General features: G+C 51.7%; 1 protein-coding gene across 1 annotated transcript in view; it reads right to left on the reverse strand.

Annotated features, from left to right (window-relative positions):
- Positions 1-5,976, reverse strand: part of LOC128686926 (ceramide-1-phosphate transfer protein) — a 73,119-nt gene extending 67,143 nt beyond the window's left edge. Inside the window, exon 1 of the mRNA XM_053774211.2 lies at positions 5,842-5,976. The gene's annotated coding sequence lies outside the window, so the exon portion shown is untranslated. The remainder of the gene's footprint in view (positions 1-5,841) is intronic.
- Positions 5,977-7,529: the final 1,553 nt, after the last annotated feature.

Below are 7,529 nucleotides of genomic sequence, written 5' to 3' on the forward strand. Positions count from 1 at the left end.
TCGGTGGGCCACCCTGCCTCGGTGGGCCACCCTGCCTCGGTGGGCCACCCTGCCTCGGTGGGCCACCCTGCCTCGGTGGGCCACCCTGCCTCGGTGGGCCACCCTGCCTCGGTTGGCCACCCTGCCTCGGTGGGCCACCCTGCCTCGGTGGGCCACCCTGCCTCGGTGGGCCACCCTGCCTCGGTGGGCCACCCTGCCTCGGTGGGCCACCCTGCCTCGGTGGGCCACCCTGCCTCGGTGGGCCACCCTGCCTCGGTGGGCCACCCTGCCTCGGTGGGCCACCCTGCCTCGGTGGGCAACCCTGCCTCAGTGGGCCACCCTGCCAAGGTGGGCCACCCTGCCTCGGTAGGCCACCCTGCCAAGGTGGGTCAACCTGCCTTGGTGGGTCAACCTGCCTTGGTAGGTCACCCTGCCTTGGTGGGCCAACCTGCTTTGGTAGGCCACCCTGCCTTGGTGGGTCAACCTGCCTTGGTGGGCAACCCTGCCTCGGTGGGCCACCCTGCCTCGGTGGGCCACCCTGCCTCGCTGGGTCACCCTGCCTCGGTGGGTCACCCTGCCTCGGTGGGCCACCCTGCCTCGGTGGGCCACCCTGCCTCGGTGGGCCACCCTGCCTCGGTGGGCCACCCTGCCTCGGTGGGCCACCCTGCCTCGGTGGGCTACCCTGCCTCGGTGGGCCACCCTGCCTCGGTGGGCTACCCTGCCTCGGTGGGCCACCCTGCCTCGGTGGGCCACCCTGCCTCGGTGGGATACTGCCGGTGTGTTGAAAGATATATATATAAACTTGTATCACACTGTAGAACCACTATTGAACCATACTTTCATATCACACTTTTGTACCACACTGTGGTACCACTGTTGTACAAAACTGTTGTACCACACGTCACAACTGTAACACGTGTCACTACTATTGTACCACACGTCAGCACTGTTGTACACGTCACCACTGTTGTACCATACGTCAATGTTGCACCACACGTCACTGTTGTACCACACGTCACCACTGTTGTACACGTCACCACTGTTGTACCACACGTCAATGTTGCACCACACGTCACTGTTGTACCACAGGCACCATTGCTGAACACGTCACAACTGTAACACGTGTCACTACTATTGTACCACACGTCACCACTTGTACCACACGCCAATGTTGCACCACACGTCACTGTTGTACCACACGTCACCACTGTTGTACACGTCACCACTGTTGTACCACACGTCATCATTGTTGTAGCACACGTCAATGTTGCACCACACGTCACTGTTGTACCACACGTCACCACTGTTCTACCACACGTCACCACTGTTGTACCACACGTCACCACTGTTGTACCACACGTCACCACTGTTCTACCACACGTCACCACTGTTGTACCACACGTCATCACTGTTGTACCACACGCCACTACTGTTGTACCCCACGTCACCACTGTTGTACCCCACGTCACCACTGTTATACCACACGTCACCACTGTTGTACCACACGCCACCACTGTTGTACCCCACGTCAACACTGTTCCACCACACGTCACCACTGTTGTACCCCACGTCACCACTGTTGTACCCCACGTCAACACTGTTATACCACACGTCACCACTGTTATACCACACGTCATCACTGTTGTACCACACGCCACTACTGTTGTACCCCACGTCACCACTGTTGTACCCCACGTCACCACTGTTATACCACACGTCACCACTGTTGTACCACACGCCACCACTGTTGTACCCCACGTCAACACTGTTCCACCACACGTCACCACTGTTGTACCCCACGTCACCACTGTTGTACCCCACGTCAACACTGTTATACCACACGTCACCACTGTTATACCACACGTCACCACTGTTGTACCCCACGTCAACACTGTTGTACCCCACGTCAACACTGTTATACCACACGTCAACACTGTTATACCACACGTCACCACTGTTGTACCCCACGTCAAAACTGTTGTACCCAACGTCAACACTTATACCACACGTCACCACTGTTATACCACACGACAGCACTGCTGTACCCCACGTCACCACTGTTATACCACACGTTACCACTGTTGCACCACACGTCACCACTGTTGTACCCCACGTCAACACTATTGCACCACACGTCACCACTGTTGTACCCCACGTCACCACTGTTATACCACACGTCACCACTGTTGTACCCCACGTCAACACTGTTATACCACACGTCACCACTGTTGTACCCCACGTCAACACTGTTGTGCCACACGTCACCACTGTTATACCACACGTCACCACTGTTGTACCCCACGTCACCACTGTTATACCACACGTCACCACTGTTATACCACACGTCACCACTGTTGTACCACACGTCAACACTGTTGTACCACACGTCCACTGTTATATCACACGTCACCACTTGTACCCCACGTCACCACTGTTGTACCCAACGTCACCACTGTTGTACAAAACGTCACCACTGTTGTACCCCACGTCACCACTGTTATACCACGTCACCACTGTTGTACCCAACATAACCACTGTTGTACCCAACGTCACTACTATTGTACCACATGTCAACACTGTTATACCACACGTCACCACTGTTGTACCCCACGTCAACACTGTTGTACCACACGTCAACACTGTTATACCACACGTCACCACTGTTGTACCCCACGTCACCACTGTTATACCACGTCACCACTGTTGTACCACACGTCAACACTGTTATACCACACGTCACCACTGTTATACCACACGTCACCACTGTTATACCACACGTCAACACTGTTATACCACACGTCAACACTGTTGTACCCCACGTCACCACTGTTTTTACCCCACGTCACTACTCTTGTACCCCACGTCACCACTGTTATTCCACGTCACCACTGTTGTACCCCGCGTCAACACTGTTATACCACACGTCACCACTGTTATACCACACGTCACCACTGTTGTACCCCACGTCACCAGTTGTACCCAACGTCACCACTGTTGTACCCCACGTCACCACTGTTGTACCCCACGTCAACACTGTTGCACCACACGTCACCACTGTTGTACCACACGTCACCACTGTTGTACCCCACGTCACCACTGTTATACCACACGTCACCACTGTTGTACCCCACGTCACCACTGTTGTACCACACGTCACCACTGTTGTACCCCACGTCAACACTGCTGTACCCAAAGTCACCACTGTTGTATCCCACGTCACCACTGTTGTACCCCACGTCACCACTGTTATACCACACGTCACCACTGTTGTACCCCACGTCACCACTGTTTTTACCCCACGTCACTACTCTTGTACCCCACGTCACCACTGTTATTCCACGTCACCACTGTTGTACCCCGCGTCAACACTGTTATACCACACGTCACCACTGTTATACCACACGTCACCACTGTTGTACCCCACGTCACCAGTTGTACCCAACGTCACCACTGTTGTACCCCACGTCACCACTGTTGTACCCCACGTCAACACTGTTGCACCACACGTCACCACTGTTGTACCACACGTCACCACTGTTGTACCCCACGTCACCACTGTTATACCACACGTCACCACTGTTGTACCCCACGTCACCACTGTTGTACCACACGTCACCACTGTTGTACCCCACGTCAACACTGCTGTACCCAAAGTCACCACTGTTGTATCCCACGTCACCACTGTTGTACCCCACGTCACCACTGTTATACCACACGTCACCACTGTTGTATCCCACGTCACCACTGTTGTACCGCACGTCACCACTGGTATACCTCCCGTCAACACTGTTGCTCCACACGTCACCACTGTTGTACCACACGTCAACACTGCTGTACCCCACGTCACCACTGTTGTATCCCACGTCACCAGTGTTATACCACACGTCACCACTGTTGTACCCCACGTCAACACTGTTATACCACACGTCACCACTGTTGCACCACACGTCACCACTGTTATACCACACGTCACCACTGTTGTACCCCACGTCACCACTGTTGTACCACACGTCACCACTGTTGTACCACACGTCACCACTGTTATACCACACGTCACCACTGTTGTACCCCACGTCAACACTGTTGTACCACACGTCACCACTGTTATACCACACGTCACCACTGTTGTACCCCACGTCACCACTGTTATACCACACGTCACCACTGTTGTACCACACGTCAACACCGTTGTACCACACGTCACCACTGTTATACCACACGTCACCACTTGTACCCCACGTCACCACTGTTGTACCCAACGTCACCACTGTTGTACCCAACGTCACCACTGTTGTACCCCACGTCACCACTGTTATACCACACGTCACCACTGTTGTACCCAACGTCACCACTGTTGTACCCAACGTCACTATTACTGTACCACACGTCAACACTGTTATACCACACGTCACCACTGTTGTACCCAACGTCACCACTGTTGTACCCAACGTCGCTACTATTGTACCACACGTCAACACTGTTGTATCACACGTCACCACTGTTATACCACACGTCACCACTGTTGTACCCCACGTCACCACTGTTATACCACACGTCACCACTGTTGTACCACACGTCACCACTGTTATACCACACGTCACCACTGTTATACCACACGTCACCACTGTTGTACCACACGTCAACACTGTTATACCACACGTCAACACTGTTATACCACACGTCACCACTGTTGTACCACACGTCAACACTGTTATACCACACGTCAACACTGTTATACCACACGTCACCACTGTTGTACCCCACCTCACCACTGTTATACCACACGTCACCACTGTTATACCACACGTCACCACTGTTGTACCCCACGTCACCACTGTTGTACCCAACGTCACCACTGTTGTACCCCACGTCACCACTGTTATACCACACGTCATCACTGTTGTACCACACGTCAACACTGTTATACCACACGTCAACACTGTTATACCACACGTCACCACTGTTGTACCACACGTCAACCCTGTTATACCACACGTCAACACTGTTATACCACACGTCACCACTATTGTACCCCACGTCACCACTGTTATACCACACGTCACCACTGTTATACCACACGTCACCACTGTTGTACCCCACGTCACCACTGTTGTACCCAACGTCACCACTGTTGTACCCCACGTCACCACTGTTATACCACACGTCACCACTGTTGTACCCCACGTCAACACTGTTGCACCACACGTCACCACTGTTGTACCCCACGTCACCACTGTTGTACCCCACGGTACCACTGTTATACCACACGTCACCACTGTTGTACCCCACGTCACCACTGTTATACCACACGTCACCACTGTTGTACCACACGTCACCACTGTTGTACCCCACGTCAATACTGCTGTACCCAACGTCACCACTTTTGTATCCCACGTCACCACTGTTGTACCCCACGTCACCACTGTTATACCACACGTCACCACTGTTGTACCCCACGTCAACACTGTTGCACCACTGTTATACCACACGTCACCACTGTTGCACCACACGACACCACTGTTGTACCGCACGTCAACACTGTTGTACCGCACGTCAACACTGTTGCACCGCACGTCACCACTGTTGTACCGCACGTCAACACTGTTGTACCGCACGTCAACACTGTTGCACCGCACGTCACCACTGGTATACCTCACGTCAACACTGTTGCACCACACGTCACCACTGTTGTACCGCACTTCAACATTGTTGCACCACACGTCACCACTGGTATACCTCACGTCAACACTGTTGCACCACACGTCACCACTGGTATACCTCACGTCAACACTGTTGCACCACACGTCACCACTGTTGTACCGCACGTCAACACTGTTGCACCACACGTCACCACTGGTATACCTCACGTCAACACTGTTGCACCACACGTCACCACTGTTGTACCACACGTCAACACTGCTGTACCCCACGTCACCACTGTTGTATCCCACGTCACCAGTGTTATGCCACACGTCACCACTGTTGTACCACGCTGCAGGTCACCAGTAACTCAGGGTAGGACAGGAGAGACACACACACACTGCAGTAGTGAGCAACACTGCATTACTCCCCTCACACTCACCCCTCCCTCTCTCTCCCCTCTCTGTATCCGTCTCCCCTCCCTCTCTCTCCCCTTCCCACAATGGAAGTATCACACCCTCATTGCCATGTTGAAGTCTAACAGGTCAGGCTGAGTATGTACACCTTGTATGAGCACCCTCCTATGTCATGGAATGTAACAAGGCAGCAGAGCTAGCTTTTGTTCCCACTGTGTTATTGTATTATAGAACAGTCTAACAGAACACTGTCGCTGTTATTACAATGTAACTATCATACAGACTGGTGTAGCAACACACCACTGGTGTTCCCATAATATAACTATCATACAGACTGGTGTAGCAACACACCACTGGTGTTCCCATAATATAACTATCATACAGACTGGTGTAGCAACACACCACTGGTGTTCCCATAATATAACTATCATACAGACTGGTGTTGCAACACACCACTGGTGTTCCCATAATATAACTATCATACAGACTGGTGTAGCAACACACCACTGGTGTTCCCATAATATAACTATCATACAGACTGGTGTTGCAACACACCACTGGTGTTCCCACAATATAACTATCATACAGACTGGTGTTGCAACACACCACTGGTGTTCCCATAATATAACTATCATACAGACTGGTGTTGCAACACACCACTGGTGTTCCCATAATATAACTATCATACAGACTGGTGTTGCAACACACCACTGGTGTTCCCACAATATAACTATCATACAGACTGGTGTTGCAACACACCACTGGTGTTCCCATAATATAACTATCATACAGACTGGTGTTGCAACACACCACTGGTGTTCCCATAATATAACTATCATACAGACTGGTGTTGCAACACACCACTGGTGTTCCCATAATATAACTATCATACAGACTGGTGTTGCAACACACCACTGGTGTTCCCACAATATAACTATCATACAGACTGGTGTAGCAACACACGACTGGTATTCCCACAATATAACTATCATACAGACTGGTGTAGCAACACACCACTGGTGTTCCCACAACATAACTATCATACAGACTGGTGTTGCAACACACCACTGGTGTTCCCATAATATAACTATCATACAGACTGGTGTTGCAACACACCACTGGTGTTCCCACAACATAACTATCATACAGACTGGTGTTGCAACACACCACTGGTGTTCCCACAATATAACTATCATACAGACTGGTGTTGCAACACACCACTGGTGTTCCCATAATATAACTATCATACAGACTGGTGTTGCAACACACCACTGGTGTTCCCACAACATAACTATCATACAGACTGGTGTTGCAACACACCACTGGTGTTCCCATAATATAACTATCATACAGACTGGTGTTGCAACACACCACTGGTGTTCCCACAATATAACTATCATACAGACTGGTGTTGCAACACACCACTGGTGTTCCCATAATATAACTATCATACAGACTGGTGTTGCAACACACCACTGGTGTTCCCACAATATA

Source organism: Cherax quadricarinatus, chromosome 7, assembly GCF_038502225.1.
Source record: "Cherax quadricarinatus isolate ZL_2023a chromosome 7, ASM3850222v1, whole genome shotgun sequence".
Taxonomy (NCBI): Eukaryota; Metazoa; Arthropoda; class Malacostraca; order Decapoda; family Parastacidae; genus Cherax; species Cherax quadricarinatus.